The following is a 24,765-nucleotide window of genomic DNA, read 5'->3' on the forward strand; positions in this document are numbered from 1 at the left end:
CACTACGGTCTGGCTGCCAAGGATGACGGTAGCCACCTGGAGGCCGGCGAAGACCATGTTTTGACCAGACAGATTATGAGGTTGCACACACCCAAGGTTTCCGCCAAGTTCACACCACCACAGAAACCCAGACGGAAACCAATTACATAAAAGGAGACACTCACCTTCAGGAAGCCATACTCGTCCAGAGCCACCATGGAACCTGAACTAGTTGTCTTCCCGCTGCTCGTGCTCACCCAAAGACTTCAGAATCAGCAAAGACGATGACAGCAACTGTAAGTACACACTCTTACTTGTTACTGTTGTATATTGTCAATTTTTGTACACTCACACAACATACATTCAGGAAAGTGTGCGAGGGCGACACTCACACACAACAGCACACTAACATGCACACTCACATACAGCCACACACACACTTGCATATACAAAGCAAACACGCCACGGCCACCACACACACTCACACACACATACCCATGTCACAAACACACACAGATCCACATGGAAACACTGCACAGGGCCATACTCACACAGTACCACACAACAACACAACATGTCACAACCACAACACAACTGCACCATCTCCAGTCTCTTGGCAGAACCCACAGGATACACTACCTGGGCACACATCACACATACATCACAACATAACACCAACTGGCAACACTATACATACAAATACACAATCACACTACTTACCGATCGACTTACAAACAACACCGTATCTAACATTTCATACACATAACACGCACACAGTCAAAGCACACAAAGCCACACAACACACCAACAAACATTTCTCAAAACAAACAACACACAATATCAACACAACAAAAACTGTTGAACATACAAATGTCTATCACACAACACACAACCTACCACTTTCAGACAAAAGCACTGCACACAACCTCACATACTGCCAAAACAACACATGTAGCGCAAATGCAACACACATACATACACACACACAACTGTCAGCCCGGAACAACTCCATACTAGGGTAAGAAATGCATGACAAAGATATAACCACTAAACCAACCACAGGTCGGTTCAAATTATTATTACTTTTTCAAACAATTGAAAAACAAAGGCCATAGGCCAGTCCTCAGTCAACAGTCTGGAATGCACACAGTGCACATATGTGTGCCCCGAACTTGACTCCTGACTGCCATGTAACCTTCACATGTGGGGGCATCAAGCGGGCAGGCTGGCACCTCAGGGGTTATCTGGTGGGGGGCCGCGGGGAGGTTAGGTTTTAGAGGGGGGCATTTGGGATCTGGCTTGGGAGGAGGGGTTTGGGCTTGGTCTTAGGTTTAGGGGAGGGTTGGCTTTTTAGTGGAGGGGTCGACTTCTTGGCAGAGGAGGGGCATGGGTACTTGCAGGGGGGCAGTGGAGGTCTTGAAGGTGGAAGGGTCGCACTTGAGGAGGGACACAGGCCATTTAGAGGTATCACGGGGTGGAAGAGGAGTAGGGATAAGGGCAAACTCTGAAAGGAGCACTTTTTTAGGCACATGGGGATGGTCATGGCAAAAGTGTTTGGTTGTGGAGGGAGAGGGAGTGGTTGTCTGAGGTGTTGATTTGGATTTCTTGGGTGCATGTTTGTGCAAGGTATGCTTGTGGGTGGTAGGTGTCTGCTGGGTGGGTAAATGAGGGTGTTTAAGTGTCTTCAGAGGAGGGGGTGGAGGTGCTGGGGGATGACATTTTGGGTGGGTGACTGTCTGTTGGGGTGGTGACTGAAGGTATGGTGGGTGTGCTGCATGTAGGTGTGTTTGTGGTTGTAGTGTCTGTAGGTGTGGTGACTAGGGTGGATGTCTGAGGGTCTGCTGTGGTGCTGTCTGTGGGTAGGATAGTTGTAGTGGCTAGATCTGTGAATGTTGGTGTGGTGTCTGCAGGACTGTCAGGTGTGCTGTCAGTGATGTTGGGGGTGTCAGGGCAGGTTGTGACAGTTGCTGTGTGTGCAGGTGTATGTTGCTTGTGCGCATGCTGGTGGTGTGTTTTGTGGTGATTATGTTTGTCTGAGCCACCCTTTGATGTTGAGGTGGATTCAGGCTTGTCTATCTGGGTGCCTTGGCTGGGGCAGGGAAGAGGGGTTTGGGATTCGAAAGAGGAACGTGGAGGGGGGACAGGAGACAAAGGATGACTGGCTGCCATCAGTGTGGAGGCCAGAGCCTGAAAGGATCTCCATGGGCCAGCCAATGCGTTGGTAAGACCCTCCAGGAACGCATTACTCTGTTGTTACTGAGGTGCAAGTCCCTGGATGGAATTCACAATAGTCACCTGCCCCAGAGAACGACCTCAGGAGGTCAATAGCCTCCTCACTGACGGCAGCAAGGCTGACAGAGGCTGGGGCAGAGGTGCCTGCAGCAAAGGAGACGGCCACCCTGTTGGGTGAGCGGGCATGACCAACTGGGTAGGAAGCTACCGGGAGGGCGGTGATAGAAAGTTGGGTGGCGGAGGGAGATGGTGCTGGGGTGGTCCAAGATGGGTCCGCCACCACCTTGGAGTGTCCACTGGAGGAGGTTTCCGAAGATGATGAACTGGATCCTGTCTCCTCTGTGGCACTTCCCACACCCTACAAGGCACTGGGTCCCTCGGTGTCAGTGGTATCAGCACTTCGGGTCCCGTGGCCAGCAGCTTCCCCTCTCAGCTGGGCCCTGTCTCCTTCACCTGCTGATGCTGTTGCAGAGAAACAGAGGGTCATCACTTTCTTAACATACCCATACATTACACCATTCACAACAGTAAAATCAAATCTATGTATGAGAAAGCCCCAGGTAGGAACCATTTAGAGCTTACATCATGTCACAAGAAAATACTTCCAACTATCCTATGTGACAACAGTCTCACCAACAACATAAGTCAGCCATCTGATCACTGCATCATTATCCCTAATCCACACTTGCCCAGCCCATCACCAGTATTTATGTTTCATGAAAGTTAACTCATTTCACTTCAACCACAATACAGCAAGTGGCTTTGCAATCACCTAACTAACATGTGACTCTGTCCATAACATTCACAATGACAAATACCTCAGATGAGATCACTACATGTAGCATACTCAAATAGTGAGGTTCATAAAATTACCTACCATGTCAGTAAAACATACATCAAAAGTCATAAAAAGTTTTTAGATAGAGTTTCTTGATCCCCTAATCTTAATCATTGACACATAGACAACAAAGTTATGTCCAGCAATAGGGGCCTACCTAGCACCCACATACATCCACAGACAGCCACAGGGAGCATAACAAAACCTTCAATACAATGGACACCAATCATGTGCATAAAGGCCACATACTTTTCCACTATTCATGCTGAGTAAAATTCCCTACATGACAACAGAATAAGAATCTACAACACTACCAACTGTCCAGACATGTGTAACCTGACTTCTTGGTACTAAAGTCACACTGACATAAGCAGCTTCTAATGTAACCATGTTTGAACATACAACTAGAGTTCAGTAAATTGACTGACAACTTTTCCCATTACACCAATATGTCAATGCCAACTAGGACACCTGCTACACTATGCAGTTAGGCTGAAATTTGCTGATCTATTACAAAATGCATCACAAAAGCCTCAGATTAGCAAAAGTAAGCGTGGCAAAGTATCAATTAATCAATCAAGGAATTAGTAAAGCGCACTACTTACCCGTGAGGGTCTGAAGGCGCTGAGAGGGTGAGGGAGAAAGGGGGAGAGGAGCAGCTACTGCCCGAACAGCCAGGTCTTGAGAAGTCTCCTGAAGGTAAGGAGGTCTTTGGTCAGACGCAGGTGGGTGGGAAGACTGTTCCACGTCTAGGCGGTGAAGTGCAAGAATGATCTGCCGCCGGTTGTAGTTCTGCAGATGCTTGGGACAGCTGCGAGGGCTAGGTCGGCGGAGCGGAGATGCTGGGTCTGGGTGTATAAGGTGAGCCGTCTGTTGAGGTATTCTGGTCCGGTGTTGTGCAGTGCTTTCTGAGCGTGGGTGAGGAGTTTGAAGGTGATTCTCTTGTTGACGGGCAACCAGTTCAGGTCTCTCAGATGGCTTGTGATGTGGTAGTGGCGGGGGATTTCTAGGATGAGGCATGCAGAGGCATTCTGGATGCGTTGCAGCCTCTTCTGGAGTTTTGCTGTGGTTTCTGCCTAGAGGGCATTGCCGTAGTCCAGTTTGCTGCTTACGAGGGTTTGGGTGACTTTTCTTTTGGTTGCGGTGGGGATCCATTTGCAGATCTTTCGGAGCATGTGGAGGGTGTTGAAGCAGAAGGAGGAGATGACGTTGACTTGCTGGGTCATGGATAATGAGGAGTCCAAGATGAATCCTAGGTTGGGTGCGTGGTCATTGGGAGTCGGAGCAGATCCGAGAGTGGCAGGCCACGAGGAGTCATCCCATGCGGAGGGATGGAGCCAAAGATGAGGACTTTCGTCTTGTCAGAATTTAGTTTGAGGCAGCTGTTCTTCATCCATTCGGTGATGGCCTTCATTCCTTCGTGGAGGTTGGTCTTGGCGGAGTCCTTGGTGAGGGAGAGGATGAGCTGTGTGTCGTTGGCGTATGAAATTATGCTAAGGTTGTGAGATCGGGCGATGTTAGCGAGTGGGGCCATGTAGACGTTGAAGAGGGTAGGGCTGAGGGACGAACCCTGGGGTACGCCGCAGACGATTTTGGTGGCTTCAGAGCAAAATGGGGGAGGCGGACTCTTTGGGTTCTGCCGGTGAGAAAGGAAGTGACCCAGTCCAGGGCTTTGTTGTGGATTCCTGCATTGCAGAGGCCTGTGGGTAGGGTGTGGTGGCAGACGGTGTCGAACTCGGCTGAGAGGTCCAGTAGGATGAGGGCCATGGTTTCACTGTTGTCCAGTATGGTTCTGATGTCGACGGTTGCGGCGATGAGGGCAGTTTCCGTACTGTGGTTGCTGCGGAATCCAGATTGGGAGGGGTCGAGGGTGCTGTTCTCCTCGAGGAAGCGGGTCAGTTGTCTGTTGACAGCCTTCTCGATTACTTTTGCTGGGAAGAGGAGCAGGGAGATAGGCCGGAAGTTCTTGAGGTCCTTTGGGTTTGCCTTGGGTTTTTTGAGGAGGGCATTGATCTCGCCGTGTTTCCAGCTCTCCTGGAAGGTGTCGGACTCAAAGGAGCTGTTGATGATCTTCTGTAGTTGGGGCGCGATGACGGAGCTTGCTTTGTTGAGGATGTGTTGAGGGCCGGGGTCGGATGGGGAGCCGGAGTGGATGGTGTTCATAATTTCGATGGTGTTGTTGTCATTGATAGGGGTCCAGGAGAGTAGGAGGCTGGTCGATGGTGAGTCTGTGGTGTTGGTGGTTGCCGGGGGAGTCTGAGTGCTGAAGCTGTCGTGGATGTCTGCAATCTTGTGGTGGAAGTAGGAGGCTAGGTAGTTGCAGAGGTCTTGAGGTGGGGGGATGTCATTGGCATTAGACCTGAGGTTGGAGAGTTCCTTCACAATGTTGAAGAGCTCCTTGTGGCTGTGTGCATTCTTGTTGATTCGGTCTTTGAAGGCAGTTCTCTTTGTGGTTCGGATGAGTTGGTGGTGTCAGCGGATGGTGTTTTTGAAGGCTGTGTGGTTGTCCAGTGTCTGATCTTGGTGCCACTTCTTTTCGAGTCTTCGGCAGGTCTGCTTAGATTCGTGGAGGTCGGCGGTAAACCAGAAGGCCTTTTTGTCGGTGCGTCTGTTTGAGGGATTCTTGATCGGGCGAAACTTAAGTGTTGGCACAGGTGTCAATCCAATGCCGGAAGCTGCGGGCAGCTGTGTCAGTGTCGGTGGTGTCGATGGGTGGGTTCCGGGAGAGGGTTGTGATTAGTTGGTCTTTGGTGACCTTGTTCCAACTGTGGTGGAGAATCCGTTGTGGGTGGTGGTATGTATGTGGGTTTCTTGTAGGAGAAATGGATGCAGTGGTGATCTGTCCAGTGGAGTTCGGCAGTGTGGCTGAAGGAGACGTGATTGCTGGTGGAAAAAATGGGGTCGAGAGTGTGTCCTGCGGAGTGGGTCCATGTTGTGACGTGCTGTTTGAGGCCAAGGCTGGAGAGGTTGTCGAGCTGGGTGGCGCGGTAGTTGTCGTTGGTGCTCTCGATGTGGAAGTTTAAGTTCCCAAGGAGTATGTAGTCAGTGGATGCAAGAGCGTGCATGCTGATGACGTCAGTGATGGAGTCGATAAACTGCTGTCGGGGGCCTGAGGGCCTGTAGACAAGGGTCCCTCGGAGGGTGGTGTTTGGGTCGGTGTGGATCTGGAAGTGCAGTTCTTTGCGGTGCTGAGGGTGTCTTTGGTGCTGGTTGTGATCCTGAGGGTGTTCTTGTGGACGATGGCAATGCCTCCTCCTAGTTTGTTGGAGCGGTACCTGCGGGTCATCTCATAGCCGTCTGGGATGGCTGTGGCGATGTCATGCGCTGAGGAGTGGTTCATCCAGGTCTCGGTCAGGAACGCGACATCTGAGGAAGCGGAGTCGAGTAGATTCCATAGCTCTACTGCGTGTTTGTGGATGGAGCGGGTGTTGAGAAGGATACATCTGAGATGGTTGCATCCTGCCTTAGTGGGTGGGTCTTTGGCGTGGAGGCTGACGAAGGTGCAGTTCCGGCAGGAGAAGGGTCTGTGGGTGATCTGCGAGAAGGCTTGAAGGCAGGCGGGAGAACGGCCGGTGTTGAGGGCACGGAGGGTGGTGGCGGCGTAATGAAGAAATGCGCGGCGGTGGTAGAGGGATGAGAGCCAGGGGTTCGGTGCCGGGCACGATCTAGGCGAAGACGGGCCTGCCTTTGGCACGCCTTTGGCATGCCGGCGGTGCAGCCGCACAGCAGCCACCATTAAGTAGGGAGGTGAGGGGGAGAGGACAGCTGGGAGGCAGGAGAGGGGGCAAAAAATTGTACAAAGAAGGGGGTGGGCCACGGGGGAAGCAGCGGCGGGAGAGAGAGAGGGGGGAGAGCGAGAGTAAGAAAGAGAGAGCGGAGTGGAGGGAAAAAGCAAAGAGAGAGTGTAAGCAAAGTCAAAAAGTCTAGAAAGGAGCACTGTGAAAAATGAACGGCAAAAGGGGCACAGAGGGGGCAGACACGGAAGACAAAGCACACAGGGAGTGAAACAGAGAAAAGGAGGAGAGAGGCAGACTAGTAGAAAAGCAGAGCTCTACCACTAGACACCAGGGATGAGGCGCAGGCAAAAGCCTGCGGTGGAGGAGGGCCTTGAACACCTGACAGTGGACCACAGGAGGCAGAGCAGTTCACTGACCAGCTCAGTGGTATTGCAAAGTAGAGCCCTCAACATAAAAAAGACACAAAGTACAAATTAACACAGGTGTAGGCTTAAAACAGTATATGTTGCACCCATACGCGTACGTTTCTGCACTATGTAGCACGCACAAAATAAATGGCCTAAGGGATCAGCATGCTAGCCACGTACCATCTCAATACCATGCATATGGTACGAATTGTCTGAATACACATGCCAATGACATATCCTGTACTGTTAATGTATCATTACCATCATTCTTTCCATCACATAGGATGTCCACCCTAATGAAACATCACATTTGCTAATGTATAGTTTCGACATAACAACACAGGGAGTGTAGTACGTATGCCGTATCAATTTCCTGATTGGGATAACACCCTCACATGAAGTTTCCTTCTATTTAAAGGAACAAGAATCTTTTGCCCTGTTACTCATCTGTCAGACCCTGTGTTGCACACAGGGCTAGATCCAGTGGACCAAAGAGATGGACAACTTACCAATTGGGTATATGCACTGTGGATCAGTAGATGGGAAGGATGACACAGCAGGTTACACATATGCCAGCAGTGTAGAGGTACACATATGACAAAGTCACATATGCATCACCATATGCTGTCATACAATTTGAACAACATAGGTGAGTAATATCTCCCTATACACAATACAATGTCCAAATCTGTGTAAAAATGTTGGCAACTGAAATACTATGTCTTCCTAGAAGACCCTTAACATGTACACTTACCACATTGTCACAGCTAAGATACTTAGGGGGTCATTCCAACATTGGCGGTAAAAGGTGCATACCGCTGTCAGAAGACCGCCAACATACCGCCGCGGCCGCGGTAAACCGCCACGGTCATTCTGACCCACAACACGCAACCCGCCAAAATACAGACACCCACAAAAGTCCGCCACACCAAAGGCCAGCGAGAAACTGGCGATAACCAAACCGACACCGTCACGCCAACAGAAATACGCCCACACTATCCCGACACATGAATCCACGCGGCGGTCTTTCAAACGCGGTATTCCATTGGCAGTACACACCGCCGCGCTCAAAATACACACACTCATACAAAACATAGCCACATTGGACAATTCCAAATACACACACCTGATACACATACGCACACCACTCCCACACACCCAATTAAATATAAAACACACACCCACATCACCCACAAACCCCCACTCCTAAAAAATCGGGACCACGCACAGAGAAATAGAGAACCGAGCACCCAGACGCGCATATTACCATCACCCAGCAATATTACCACGCACTTCACACAACACACCAATACACATCACCACACTTAGCACCACACAATCCACCCCACACATCACCTACACCACCCCATGGCACCGCAAAGACACCCCAGGTTTTCTGAGGATGAACTCAGGGTCATGGTGGAGGAAATCGTACGGGTAGAGCCACAGCTTTTCGGAACACAGGTGCAGCAGATGTCCATTGCCAGGAAGATGGAGCTATGGAGCAGAATAGTCGACAGGGTCAACGCTGTGGGACAGCATCCAAGAAATAGGGATGACATCAGGAAGCGGTGGAACGACCTCCGGGGGAAGGTGCGTTCCGTGGTATCCAGACACCGCCTTGCAGTGCAGAGGACTGGCGGCGGACCCCCACCTCCTCCCTCAGAATTTACAACATGGGAGGAGCAGGTCTTGGCGATCCTGTATCTTGAGGGACTCGGCGGAGTATCTGGAGGAATGGACTCTGGTAAGTCTCATCTTCACTACTTCATCCCCCCCACCCCACCAGCATGCCAACTCATACCCCCACCCTCACCCTCACCCCCATCACTCCTACTCCTTGCAAATGTCTCACCATCACAACCCACCCATCCCAACACCAAGCCCTACATGCGACCACAAAGCATGGACACCCATCACCAAAGCATGGCCACTGCACATACCCATCCCCCCCCACAAACCACTGTCACAAAAGCCCCCACACAGGAATGCAAGCACTGGGGTACACGGGCACCCACCCATTGCACACCATGGCACACACAGATGCAATAATCATGGTTTTATACCCCTGCAGGACCCGAACGCCACGTCACCGCGCAGGAGGGTCCACAAATGTCCACTCCACCCCCAGAAGAGGCCCACAGTGATGACAGCAGCTCTGTCGACCTGGATCTAGATGACCAGCCCGGCCCATCGGGGACCTCGGGACAGTCGGTTCCCCTCAGACAGCCACAGGCCACAGCAGACCTTCCCCCCTCTGGGAACACCAGCATAGCACCCACCCAGCGGGCCCATACCTCTGTCCCCAGGACACGTCCATCAGCGGTGTGTCCACCACTACAGGGCACCCAGGTTAACCCATCACCCCAACAACAACAGGGACCTGGGGGCAGTGAGCACACGGTCCAGGGGACAGAGGCCCAGGGAAACAGGGGAACTGGGAGGGCTGCTGTGTGACAGGGGGGGGGCAGGCCCAGGGAACCCACTCTCCCTGAGGCCCTCTCCAACATCATGGGAGCGTACCATCATTCCCAGGAGACGATGGCGACGGTACTGGCCAGGTTTCAGGAGACCCAGCTCCTGCAGGAGGAGCAGTATTTGGGGTTCAGGGAGGAACTACAAACCATCAGTTCCGCCCTGGGCACCATCGTAGGGGTTCTGAATCTGGTAGTCACCACATTGCGGGACACTGTGGAACCACAAAGGGCCCCTGACACTAGCATGGACCAAGAACTGCCTACCACCTCCGCCGGCGCTAGTGGACAGGAGGCCCCGCCACAGGACCAACAGGCCACCAGCACCCCACCCCCTGCAGAAGGAGAACCACCCCGCAAGCGGTCCCTGAGATCCAGGAAGAAGACAGAGTAAGATGCCAAGACCCCCGCCAGGAAAGGATACCTCCCTGATTGTCATCCCACTGTCCCACATTGTCACCCTGTCCATCCGTAAACTGCCCCAGCTCCACTTTCCACAGGCATTTGGACAATGCACCTGTGATACTAATAGTCTGGACTCTGCCATGGACATTCCTCCACCATCACCCCTCACCAATTTGCAACCACCCACCAATATAGAGCACTGTAATAAACACAGTTATTGCACAAAACAATCAGGAGTCTGGCTGTGATTTTGAACAAATGTATTAGACATTACCGTGCCAAAATGCTTATTTACATTGTGATGCCAACATACCAATGTCACACAGCTGTAGTCCATGGGGAAACAAAGCAGATGTCACACAGTGGGGCCCACATCTCTGAAATCGGAAGGGAAAGTCACAACTCAGTTACCATACACTGGGTGAAAAGGACAGACAGTAGAGAGGTAGTAGTGTTTAAGTACATGTAGTATGCCGGTGTGTATTCTTACCTGTGTGTCATTGGAAATATTGCTGTATTACTGTGTTCCTGTTGTCTATGTCGTCTTCTTCTGCTTCCTCGTCTTCACTCTCCACAGGCTCCACAGCTGCTACAACACCACCATCTGGACCATCCTCCTGCAGAAAAGGCACCTGTCGTCGCAAAGCCAGGTTGTGAAGCATACAGCAGGCCACGATGATCTGGCACACCTTCTTTGGTGAGTAGAATAGGGATCTACCTGTCATATGGAGGCAGCGGAACCTGGCCTTCAGGAGGCCGAAGGTCTGCTCGATCACCCTCCTAGTTCGCCCATGGGCCTCATTGTAGCGTTCCTCTGCCTTTGTCCTGGGATTCCTCACCGGGGTCAGTAGCCATGACAGGTTCGGGTAACCAGAGTCACCAATTAGCCACACACGGTGCCTCTGGAGTTGCCCCATCACGTAAGGGATGCTGCTATTCCGCATGATGTACACGTCATGCACTGAGCCAGGGAACTTGGCATTAAAATGGGAGATGTACTGGTCTGCCAAACATACCATCTGGACATTCATGGAATGATAACTCTTCCTGTTTCTGTACACCTGTTCACTCCTGTGGGGGGGGGGGACCAAAGCCACATGGGTCCCATCAATGGCACCTATGATGTTGGGGATATGTCCAAGGGCATAGAAATCACCCTTCACTGTAGGCAAATCCCCCACCTCAGGGAAAACGATGTAGCTCTGCATGTGTTTCAGCAGGGCAGACAACACTCTGGACAACACCTTGGAAAACATAGGCTGGGACATCCCTGATGATATGGCCACTGTTGTTTGAAATGACCCACTTGCTAGGAAATTGAGCACTGACAGCACCTGCACTTGAGGGGGGATTCCTGTGGGTTGGCGGATAGCTGACAGCAGGTCTGGCTCCAGCTGGGCACACAGTTCCTGAATAGTGGCACGGTCAAGCTTGTATGTCAGTATGACATGTCTCTCCTCCATTGTCGACAGGTCCACCAGCGGTCTGTACACCGGAGGATGCCTCCATCTCCTCACATGTCCCAGCGGACGGTGCCTATGAGGGACAACAGCGAGTACAGAGTCAATCAACCCACAGGTACGTAACCACACCTTGCACAGAACACGATTCTTAATCCATAGAATGGCTTGTATGAGTGTTGATGCAAGGCCTAGGTATGTGTGACGCAGTAAAAAGTAAGCCATGTGGGCCCCTGAAATGGCGGATGCCTGACCTGTAAAGTGCGACAATGGGATGTGAGGTAACTGCTCTGGCGTTGCACACCGTGGCGGTAGGTGGTCGAAGACCGCGGCGCAATGCAGCATTGGTTAACATTGAACCCTATGGGTCTCAGGAGCCAATGACGATGTGCGCCGGCGGTTGCGGTACGCACCGCCGCGGCCGTGACCGCCATTTTCTCTCTGCTTAATCACTCGATACCTGATCTTCGACAGGAGAGGACCTACACTGCAAGTGCTGCTGTGACCTCGGTCTGGAAGAGACAATGGCTCATGCGACTGGGGAAAGGGCCCCTGCCTTCACTGCGGAGGAGTTGGATAAACTTGTGGATGGGGTCCTCCCCCAGTACGCGCTACTCTACGGTCCTCCAGACAAACAGGTAAATACACTGGGAGCATGCTTTATGGGCTATGCCTGTGGCGAGTGGGGTGGATGAAAGAAGGGGGGGAGGGGAACGATTGAGGCATGCATCAAACGACGGGGAGAGCATGTGCCACATGGCAAGGGTAGGGATGGGGGGCCACTCACATTGAGGGTGCAGAAGGTAATGACTATTCTTCTCCCCCTGTACATTTCATATAGGTCAGCGCCCACCAGAAGATCGATATTTGGCGTGCCATCGCCAAGGACGTCCGGACCCTGGGGGTCCACCACAGACGGGGCACCCACTGCCGGAAGAGATGGGAGGACATCTGCCGCTGGAGCAGGAAGACGGCGGAGGCTCAGCTGGGGATGGCCTCCCAACGTGGGAGGGGTGCCAGTCAGACTTTGACCCCCCTGATGTCCCGGATCCTGGCGGTGGCCTACCCCGATTTGGATGGGCGTGTGAGGGCATCACAGCAGACACAAGGGGGTGAGTACACTCTCATTCTGCTGACTTTGCGTGCAGTGGAGGTGTCTGGGTGTGGGAGGAGGGCTGTGGGTATCCCTAGGCCAGGCCGATTTCTGTAGGCTAGGCCCCTCCGTAAGGCATGGTCCTGTGCCCCCGCCCCCCACCTCTGTAGGGTGCCAAGTACAGCTATTCATGGCCCTGTGTCATCTATGTGTGCAGATGTCGTCCATTGGCTTGTAGGCAATGTTCCAGGGATTGAGTAGTCGACCCCAAGTGCGTGGCGTAGTGCAGGGGGCTTCTGTGTCTGTCCTGTCCGCCAACGGTGTTGCCAATGCATGCACTCAACATGTCTATATTCTGTCCCCCCCCCCCTTTTTTGTGGTCTTCCTGTTCATGTGTGCATTAGCATCATCAGGCGGAGGAGAAGTGGCATCGGAGCACGAGGGAGCTGCATCCCACATGGCCATGGAGGGCCACACAACGGACTCCGAATTCACCAGTGGGACGGAGGGCGAGGGGAGCTCCACAGCGGGGACTCGGGCAGACATCAGTGACACCGACTCGTCCTCTGAAGGGAGCTCCCTTGTGGTGGCGGGAACATCTGTGCCCCCCGCAACAACAGGTACAGCCGCCACCCACCGCACCAGCCCCGCCATCCCAGCAGCCCCTCAGCGTTTGGCCCGTGCCCGCTCACCCAGGAAGGTGGGCATCTCCTTCGCCCCAGGCACCTCAGGCCCTGCCCCAGTCACCCCTGCTGCCCTCAGTGAGGAGTTCATTGACCTCCTGAGGACGCTCACTGTTGGGCAGTCTACCATTTTGAATGCCATCCAGGGTGTAGAAAGGGAGGTGCACCAGAGTAATGCATACCTGGAGGGCATTCATTCTGGTCAGGCGGCCCTTCAGCAATCGTTCCAGACTCTGGCCTCGGCACTGATGGCAGCATTGTCCCTGTCTCTAGCCTCGCCCCTCCAACTTCCTCCACCCATACCCTATCACCTGTACCTCTGCCTATCCCAGACACACCATCAGACCAGCCTGCACACACCTCAACACCCAAGGGAAGCTCAGCCAGACATAAGCACCACACATCCCACAGGCAGTCAGACAAGCAACATCCACATACAGACATACCAACACCCACTGCCTCCACTGTGTCCCCCTCCTCTATGTCTCCCTCCTCCCTCCCTGTCACCTCTCCCTTCACACCTGCATGCACAACATCTTCAGCCACTATGTCCCTCAGTAGCACACACACCAGAACCCCCCGCACACGTGCAGTCACTACCCCCACTGCCATTTACACGTCCCTTGTGTCCTCTCCCAGTGTGTCTGTGACCCCCTCTTCCAAGATACACAAACGCAGGCAGCCACCCATCCAACAGTCATCCACCTCACGACAGTCTCCAGCCCAAGCACCTGCACCCAAAGCCACCAGACTTACAACTCCTACAACCACAACCTCTTCCTCCACTCCCATACCCACTACACCTACCCGTCCCACTGCTCCAAAAAAGTTTTTCCTGTCTAAACTCAACTTCTTTCCACCAACTCCCCCACCCCGTCCATGTCATAGGACTACAGTCAGCACCTCAGCCACGACAAAACCGGCCCCTGTCATCACAGTCTGCCATGGACAGTGGAGTGCCCCACCCACCAGGGCAGCCAGTTTGGTGCGAAGCCAAGGCACGGGCAGCCCACCCCCGGAGAAACATCCCAAGATAGGCAGTGGCCGGCGGGAGAGGTTGAAAACACCGGGGACTTAAACCCCTACCAGGGCTCCGGCAGGGAGTGTGGAGACAGCTGGCACACCGCCCAAGGTGGGGAAGGGCCACAGGCAATCAGGGAAGGCTGGGAAGGGCAGCACGCCCGACAACACCGCCATCAGCCCAGCTGGCCAGGAGGGCCCCGCCAGCCCCATCCCAGGTGGGCAGGAGGCCACCAACAGGCCCGGCACAGCTGCCCAGGAGGGCCTCGCCAGCCACAGGACAGATGGGCAGGAGGGCCCCGCCAGCCACAGGACAGGTGGCAAATGACCTCCCCGCCATGGTCGGAACCGCTGAACTGGGCACCGCCGTCTCAAGCACCGCTGAACTGGGCCCTTCATCTCAAGCACCGCTGCACTGGGCCCTTCATCTCAAGCACCGCTGAACTAGGCACCGCCGTCTCAAGCACCCCTGAACTGGGCCCTTCATCTCAAGCACCGCTGAACTGGGCCCTTCATCTCAAGCACCGCTACACTGGGCACCGCCGTCTCAAGCACCGCTGAACTGGGCCCTTCATCTCAAGCACCGCTACACTGGGCCCTTCATCTCAAGCACCGCTACACTGGGCACTGCCGTCTCAAGCACCGCTGAACTGTGCCCTTCATCTCAAGCACCGCTACATTGGGCCCTTCATCTCAAGCACCGCTACATTGGGCACCTCCGTCTCAAGCACCGCTGAAATGGGCCCTTCATCTCAAGCACCACTACACTGGGCACCGCCGTCTCAAGCACCGATGAACTGGGCCCTTCATCTCAAGCACCGCTACACTGGGCACCACCGTCTCAAGCACCGCTGAACTGGGCCCTTCATCTCAAGCACCGCTACACTGGGCCCTTCATCTCAAGCACCGCTACACTGGGCACCGCCGTCTCAAGCACCGCTGAACTGGGCCCTTCATCTCAAGCACCGATACACTGGGCACCGCCGTCTCAAGCACCGCTGAACTGGGCCCTTCATCTCAAGCACCGCTACACTGGGCACCGCCGTCTCAAGCACCGCTGAACTGGGCCCTTCATCTCAAGCACCGCTACACTGGGCCCTTCATCTCAAGCACCGCTACACTGGGCACCGCCGTCTCAAGCACCGCTGAACTGGGCCCTTCATCTCAAGCACCGCTACTCTGGGCACTGCCGTCTCAAGCACCGCTGAACTGGGCCCTTCATCTCAAGCACCGCTACACTGGGCACTGCCGTCTCAAGCACCGCTGAACTGGGCCCTTCATCTCAAGCACCGCTGAACTGGGCCCTCCATCTCAAGCACCGCTGAACTGGGCCCTTCATCTCAAGCACCGCTACACTGGGCACCGCCGTCTCAAGCACCGCTGAACTGGGCACCGCCGTCTCAAGCACCGCTGAACTGGGCCCTTCATCTCAAGCACCGCTGAACTGGGCCCTTCATCTCAAGCACCGCTACACTGGGCACCGCCGTCTCAAGTACCGCTGAACAGGGCACCGCCGTCTCAAGCACCGCTGCACTGGCCACTCCATCGCAGGCACTGCTGGCCCATGAGCGGCAGGGGCTGGGCCGCATCTGTGTCAGGCAGGGCTGCACGAGGCACTCTGGGCACCAGGCCCCCTCCAGAAACAGTGGAGACTGTTATCCACTTGTGAGACTGTGGCTTTGCACTCCCCAGGATTGAGCAGTGGGCAGCCCACCCACTGTATAGACTTGTGAGACTGTGGCTTTGCACTCCCCAGGATTGAGCAGTGGGCATGGAGGCCCCTCGTGGATCTGGCGTCGTGCACTCATCTGGCTGAGGTGGCCCCCCTTCCTTTCCCCCTGAGGTGCCTGTAGTTTTGCTATCTGATGCCCCTGCAGTGTTCTCTCCGTTAGAGTCAGGTATCCTGTGTGGGCTTTGCCCATGTGATTTGGGCCCAGTGGTCCACGGACAATGCCTGCTACAATGCTCGGACTTGTACATTTCTGTATATAAGAGTTTTTGATGTGTATATATATTTTTTTGGCAGTATTGCAATATATTTCAATGTTTAGAATCATTTCCCTTTGTCTTTGCATTCTTCCGGGGGGGTTGGGGGGTGTAACTGTGATGTATTGATATGCATTGATGTGTGTGTTGTAGTGGGTGAGGGTGGGGGTGGGTGTGTCGCGTATGTGTGTCCCCGTAATTTTTTTCCTCCCCTGTGTCGTAGGTGCAGTACTCACCGTTGTCTTCTGCACCGGCGTTCGTGCTCCTGGTAGAGGAGCAGGAAGACTATCGCTGGGAGTATGTGGAGTTTGGGTTCCATGCTGTCCTGATTCCTCGTGGGGTGTATGGAGGTGAGCGTTTTCCCTTCGAAATGGCTGTTTCCACTGTGTTTTTATCGGCGGGGCTATTGCCCCGGAAAAGGTGGCGGATTGGTAGGTTGTGATACTGTGGGCGGTACATTGACTCCCGCCTGTCTGTTGGCGGGGACCGCCGCGCTGTTTGTTTGTACCGCCGTGGCGGGCGGTGTGTTAATGTGGCGGTCTCTGTTGGCGGTTACCGCATCGGTCGGAATTCAATTTTTTTTACCGCCAGCCTGTTGGCGGTTTTGCCGCCGCTTTAACACTGACCGCCAGGGTTGGAATGACCACCTTAGACATCATACACTTAACTGGAAGAGGCAGGTACATATGTGTAGTCAGTACTCACCCCCTTGCGGCTGCTGTGTTGCCCTCAAATGTCCATCCACCTCAGGGTAGGCAACCATCAAACTGTGGCCATTAGGGGGTTCAAGATCTGATGGGCCCCCCTCCCTCAATGGGAGGACATCCCCAGCTGGGCCTCTGTGGTCTTCCGGGCCCAGGAGACGTCCTCTCAGCGCTTCCTACAGTGGGTGCTCCACCAGTTGTGGAGCCCCAGGTGCCACACTTGCTTTATGATGGCACACCATCCCCTTCTTTTGATGGGCATTGACATGCATGGATGACACAGACAAAGGAAAAAGTTAAGTCCACATGCACCATGCCAACACAAGTGGACAAAACACTTCAGTTATAGCAAGTACACAAACATTCCCATCCTCTCAGTTCACCAGTTCAGTACACCATCATACACTCACATCTATCACACACTGATATAGCATTGGACTGACCTGCTTCTCTGATGGAAAGACTATTTAGTTTGTCTTTCTAAGGTCCTGCACTATTCTCCATTTTTTATTTATTCTCAGTGATTGGGTTTATTCCAAGCATGGCTTCTAGTATCAATTTGTAAGGGCATGTTTAGGGTAAAACTGTGTCAGATCTAAGGGTGATTTTTGAAAGGGGAAGCATCCTTGATTAAGCCTATGTCCTTCCATGTGAAATACCAAACTTCCTCTCTGACTGTCTCATTTATATCAAGGGGCAAATCTTCCTTAGTGAAAATGGGGTACATTCAAACTGCAAGGGTCTCTAATTCATTTCCCTCAGGCATGCAATATATCAAACAGTTGAGTTTACATAAAAGGTCACTTTCAAGATTTACAGAGCTTGAGTCAGATATAACAAACTGGTGCTGATCTATGATAGTTCCTATCTTTACTGGAACAGGTGCTGAAACTGTATTTGTATGTTGCTGATTCAAAATGCCTACAACATGGATGTTTTTCCCAGAGAAAGATAGGTTTGAGACCTCAACTGTCCACACAGTTGAGTGGTTCCAGTGTCAACCAAACAGAACTATTAACTACTCCTTCCACAAACGGGCCACTCTGATCCATTTCTAGAACAGTATCAAACATGCAATTCTCCTCCTACCTCAGGCACCATCATTGGTTCTGTTCAAATGCAAAGGAATTTTCAAACGTGATAGGGACTTGTGAAGCCTGATTCAGAAATGAAACTTACTGATTTCTGAGACTGGACAGGAAATGGGGAGTTCCACTATGCATCTGAATGTGTGTGAAAGAAGCTTGGGGCAACCCTGACTTTGGATATTTTGGGTTAATTGAGGCCTTTAGCAACAGAAAGACTTCCTCCTGAATCATGAGTTTTAGTACTTGAGAATCAATTTGCACCCTATCAGGGTTAAAACAGCACTCCGTCTCCCAGTGTCCAAACTTGTTGCACATGTGACATGGATTAACTTTCTTCAAAACATTAATGTTTATACTATTTACACTCCCTTGTCCTCTTCCATACCCTTGCACAGTCCCTCTATGAGGCATTAAAACAGCATTCCGTCTCCCAGTGTCCAACTTTGTTGCACATGTGACATAAGGTAACTTTCTTCAAAGCATTAATGTTTGTACTATTCACACTCCCTCGTCCTCTTCCATACCCTTGCACAGTCCCTCTATAAGGCATAGCAGTTCTGTTAAATCTGTCAGCCTTGCGGTGATCTTCCTCCAAACATTTTGAGTTACTCCTCTCTATTCTTTGTTTTTGTTGGCCTTGGGACTCTGTGCACTTTATCACTGCTAACCAGTGCTAAAGAGCACGTGCTCATTCCTTAAACATGGTAATATTAGATAGTACCTTAAGTCCCTAGTAAGTTGGTATTACATGTAACCAGGGCCTATAAAAATAAATACTACTAGTGGGCCTGCAGCACTTGCTGTGCCACCCACTCAAGTAGCCCTTTTAGAAATGTCTCAGGTGTGCCATTGCAGCCTGTGTGTGCAGTTTTAACCTGCCATTTTGACCTGGCAAAAACAACCCTTTTGCCAGGCTCAAACCTACCTTTTTAAAACATATAAGGCACCCCGAGGGTAGACCTTAAACAACCTACAGGGCAGGGTGCAATATATTTAAAATGTAGGACATGTAATTTTAAGTTTTACTTGTCCTGATAGTGAAAATGAAATTTGTTTTTCACTAATGCCAGGCATACTTATTCCAGAGGGCAGCATTGGAAGCACCTTATTACATTTATTAAGCTGTAACTTCCAAATTGGTGCATATGCAAAGTTCATGCTTAGTGTCTTTGGCATTGTAATGAAAAGGCATATTTTATGGTAAAGTCAGATTTTGATTTATAATTTTGAAAATGCCACTTTTAGAAAGTTGACATATTCCTGCCCTAGCCATTTAGTGCTTGAAGATGTCTTTGGGTCACATGTCTGGGTGTCATCAGCAGTTAGCCTTTGTGTATTCCACCTAGACAGCCAAACACATTAGAGAGCTTAGGTATACCTGGATTGGCCATCACTAGCATCCCCTGTAGTTAGTCTGGAGCCTGGACAGGGGAAACAGGAAGCGTGTGTACTTCAAAGGGAATCCCCTAGAAGCTTCTCTCACTTGAAAAGGAGGCATCAGCTATAAATGTTGGAACTTAGACACTAACTTCTCATGACTTCTGGACCCATGGAAGACTCTGCCAGGAAGAATGACTACTGTGCTGCTAAAAGGACTGCTGCCTGCTGTGCTGACCAGCTGCCCTCTAGCTTAGGTGACAAGGACTAGACCTGGCCCCTGTACCTAGGACCACCAGAGTTACTAAAGGGCTAATCCCTTGTAACCAGCACATGGACTCTGCATCTGTGAGTTCTATCCAGCCATGTGGTTACACCACAGCCCTGGACCCTTGGAAGTGGGCCTAAAACTGCTTTGCCAGCTCATAGAACCAATGCATCTCCTCTGTGGTGTAATCCCAAGCAGAACTGACACATCCCTTCAGTTACAATGATTCTTACAGCAGAAGAACTCTGCATCAACCTTGTAGCCCACAGCCTTGTTGGACCCACCGCTGAGCTGCACATCCCCAACGTAGGTACTCACATTGCAAGCGTCTCATTGACAGCAGCCTTGACGATGATGCAGGACTTTGCATCGCGAGCCCAACTGTCTCTTCAACCAGCTGGTGAGTGACACATCCTCGACATAGGACTTTGCAGCACAAACTACCCTTGTTGACGGTCTCCTCGATGTTGATGCAGGATTCTGCATTGCAGCCTAGCAGCTCCACAGAACCAGAAGTATGTCTAATCCTGGACCTCGCATTGCCTCAGCTGCATGATGCATCCTCTAAATGGAACCTTGCAACACTCCACAGCAAGGATTTAAGATACCCTTGTTCAGAAGCCCTAACTGCGTCCCTGTAGCGGGTCTGCACTCTATCACGGTTGGCCTTAACTTGTGATCTTGTCCCATCAGGCTCAACCATATATCCCCAAATCGCTCTTTGTGGTTCTTTGGTTCACTGAAATCTTTAAAATTGAATATCTCAGATTCTACTGACTGGATTTATGTCATTTTGGTCCTGATTTATTTATTAAAATGTACTCTACTTTTCTAATTTGTTGGGGGTTTGTGTTGTATTTTCACTGTAATACTGTTTGAAATACTGCATAAATGCTTCGCACATTGCCGCTAAGGTAAGCCTGTCTGTTCTGTGCCATGCTATAAGAGTAATCATAAATCTCTCCTTCATTCCCTTTCGTCTAGCCTCTGGAGAGTTTCTAAAATACTTTACATGATGCAGGAGCTCATCTAACAGTTTTTACTGCCAGCAAAGCATACTCTGTATTATCTGTGAACTGACCTCAGGTCTGACTCCATATACAAAGGGCATAAAGAACCCTGCAATGTTTTCACCAAAAGGATCATTCATACCACTGCGTCCTCTATACAACTTCATCAGTCACTCAAAATAAGCATGAACCAACATTTTGGTTTCTTGCTGGGTTATGAAAGTCTTGAGCCAATTCATTTCTTTCTGAGAAACGTTTGTTCTAAGATGGGCGATGACTGCATCATATTCGGTTTTCACTACCAGCGATGGTGTATTTGTGTTTGCTACTCTTGAAAGTTCTTTGACAGCCAGTCTACTGCTCTCTTGCATGCTGCTCATAAATCCTTAGGATCTGCCACTTCAAACAACATATTCAAGTCCTGCCACAAAATCTTTGAAATGGTTATGATCTGATCTATTTGGATGTACAAGTCATCAGGATTTTCCCTCAAATTAGGGAGTGTATTTATGAAGTGAAACAGATCTGTTCAAGACCACAGAACATGCACATAAGTTCCTACCTGTACCTCTTTCAAAGTGTACACCTTTACTGTATCCCCTGTATCATCTCTTTCTCTATTGTTCCCATTTTCCATCTCACCTTCTACTTTACTTTTTTTGACCATTGTTCCCTGAACCTTTCCAAGTCATTCTGTTCTCTGATGCATTTGATCAATTACTTCACATGCATCCTTAAACCTTTTGATTTCAGCTGCCTTAAATCCCTGTCACTGGTAGTCTTCAGAGGAATTTTTGCTTAATTTAATTCTCTTAGTCAGAGCCTACCCACACTCATTTGATAGTGACTACATCTTTGCATTCACCTCTCAAACCATCCTTGCAGCTTCTTTGCTTAAATAGATGAATTCACTCTTGAGGAAATGTCCCAAAGATCCTAAACCCAAATTGCCTTTACCCATGTCTTCAAGTTCAGTTTTAACTCTGTAACATTTATCCACTGTAGGGTTATTGCATGGGGTATTTGGTTCAAGGCATGAATTGGAAAAGCAAGGGTTGCCTTCATTCAGCTAAAGAAGATCTGGAGTTCCAAGGACCTAATGCTGCAAACAAAGATCAGGCTATTTAACACCAACATAAAATCTGCCATTCTGTATGGAGCAGAAACTTGGAGGACAACAGTGACCACCTCCAACAACACCTGTCTGAAAACAATCCTGAGAATCTGCTGGCGAAACACCATCAGCAACAACGATCTATGGCAGCAGACTTTCCAACTCCCTGCTCATGAAGAAATCATGAAAAGACTTTGGGGATGGTCAGTCACACTCTCTGTAAGCACACATCAAACATCACCATGTAAGCCCTGACCTGGAACCCTCAAGAGAAAAGAAAAAGAGTAAGGTCAAGAAATAGCTGGTGCTGAGATCTTGAGGCTGACTGCAAGGATATGGACTACACATGGAGTCAGATTGAAAGAAAAGCCCAGGACAGAGGTGGCTGGAGAGTCATGGTGTTGGCCTATACCCCAGGAGGGGTAGTAGGCATAAGTTAGTAAGTGGTCCCTTAAATTTCTAGGGTCCTGGGCCACTATATCTACTGCACTAGTGATAGCTGCAACCTGGGCATTGTACATATTTGTGAATACCACAAAACATGTGACTGACTTTGTTGGTCCTCACAACAGAAGAAAATAGTACTTTCATTGGATCTCTCAAGAAATAAATTAACGGGGAGAGCTGAGGGCGTGGGTAGGCTCTGCTCATGCACTAACCAGGCCCTGCAAATGTTTAGCACACAAACTGTGCAACAAACACTACATGAAAATATGATAAAGACTTTTCAAAACTCAAAAAGTTAATTTATTTAGAATGTAGAAGGATTTCACTTGAATACATAAGATTATACAGCTGCATTGAAAGACATTTATCAAAAGTGTCAGTTTTCAAATCTGAACTTAAACTTAAAGATATTCATGTCCTAGGACCACCCACCATGCCATTAATGAATTAGGAGGTAAGTCAGCCATGTGCACCCTTTGTGTGAAAAAGGTGTTTACGTGGACTGACATTATAGCCTATTTTAAATCAGACACAAGAGAGGTGCTTGTATAGCACACACCCTGAACTCATATATTTCAAAGTGCTCTCAAATGCAATAAGGAAAAAAGGAAGCACAGTGGAATAATATATTTGCCCAGTGTAAGAAATCAGGTTATTGGTTGAGGGGGGTGGGAGCCGCACTCAAAAACCACAGTCTTTGTCAGGATGAGCCACATCAGTCAATAAATTAACCTGTTCTTAAGCCTCTGGTAGCTTGGCACAAATCAATCAGGATTAACTTAGAGGCAGAGTATAATATATTTATGCAGCACACAAACAGTAATAAAGGGAAAACACAACACAATTAAAATCCCAAACCAAATTAAAAAAGGGTACATTTTAATAAATAAAATGATACCAAAATGTTGAAAAATCTAATCAGCGGAACAGGAGATGTCCATTTTCAGAGTTTTAGATAGATATAGCACCCAAAAGCATAAAGCGCCACTAAAGGTCATCTGGTCATGCAAGACTATGGGAAAGTCAAAAGTTCAGGCCGACCATGATGAATCACTGGTTGGGTCCAGGGACCAGGTTAGTCCAGCTGAAAAATGTATTTTCTGAAAGTTCAGTGCAAAGAGATAGGGTTGTGGTAGAGGAGGCCACAAGGAGAAGGGAGAACTCTGCAAATGTTTGTTGCTGTAATAGGCTAGGTGGCATGGGCTATTGTTACTGTAGAAGAAAGATCTGGTCAGGCATTGCAGATGGCTATTGCTGGGGCTTTGTGTTGGCAGTCACTGCGGGCTGTCGTTGCTGTAGCGGGAAGTGCAGATCACACATTGCTGGTCATCCCAGACAGTCACTGTAGCTTGAAGAATTGGGTTCTCTAGAGCTTCACATTGACAGTCGTTGTGGATCGCAGTTTCTATGCATAGACAGTCCTTTACATGGTCAGGAAGAGACCAAAACATCAGGATTTTACTAAGGGAGCAGATCCAATCTTCCTTCACAGAGAGCAGAACAGGTGTCAAGCTGCAGGATTGTCCTCTGGGAAACGCCAGTCCTCCAGCAGCAGAAGAGCCTTTTGTGGGACAAGGTTGTCTTTTTTCTGTAATGTCCACAGGTCCAGGAGTGTACTGATGAGTGGCTCAGGAGGTTCAATATTTACACTTGGTGCTAGCCTTTGAAATTGGGGTAGTTCCTATATTGACCCCACACCTGGTTCTAGAAATGTCTTCCCTTCCACTGTCAAGGTTCCAAAATTTCAAATTCTTTTGTGTGGGTTGGAGGTAAAGCCCTTTGAAATGTAAGTGGGGCATATCTTGCCCACACCTAATTACCTTTGTGTCACTGTCTGTAAGGAATATACAATCCTAACAGCACAGCCATTCACAATCATGTAACCCAGGACACTGGCAGAAGGCACAAATGCTTATGACAAGAAAATTACAGCTTTTTAAAAGTGGCATTTTCAGGATTGTGACTTAAAAATCTGACTTTACCATCAAAAAGGATTTAAAATGGCAATTTATTGAAGTGTAAACACAATGTTTCTACTTGCGTCTAATTAAAAGTTATCATTTAATAAATGTAATAAGGTAACCCACTGTTAGTCAGTGGAAAAGTAGTTAAAAACAAGTTTTTCACTGCCAGGACATGTAAAAGGTATGTATATATGATCTACTTTAAAATACAATGCATTCTGTCATATGAGCCTTTACGGCCTACCTTAGGGATGAATTCAGTGTATTAGAAAGGAAGGTTTAAGCTTGACAAAAAGACTATTTTGCCAGGTCGAAAAGGCAGTTTAAATTTAAAACTCTACTACAGGCTGCAGTGCCAGGCCTGAGACAAGTTTTAAAAGGGTACTTAAGTGGTGGCACAATGAGTGCTGCTGTCCCACTATTAGCATTTAACTTACAGGCCCTGAGTACATGTTGTACCATTTTATAGGGACTTACAT

Source organism: Pleurodeles waltl, chromosome 5, assembly GCF_031143425.1.
Source record: "Pleurodeles waltl isolate 20211129_DDA chromosome 5, aPleWal1.hap1.20221129, whole genome shotgun sequence".
Lineage (NCBI taxonomy): Eukaryota > Metazoa > Chordata > Amphibia > Caudata > Salamandridae > Pleurodeles > Pleurodeles waltl.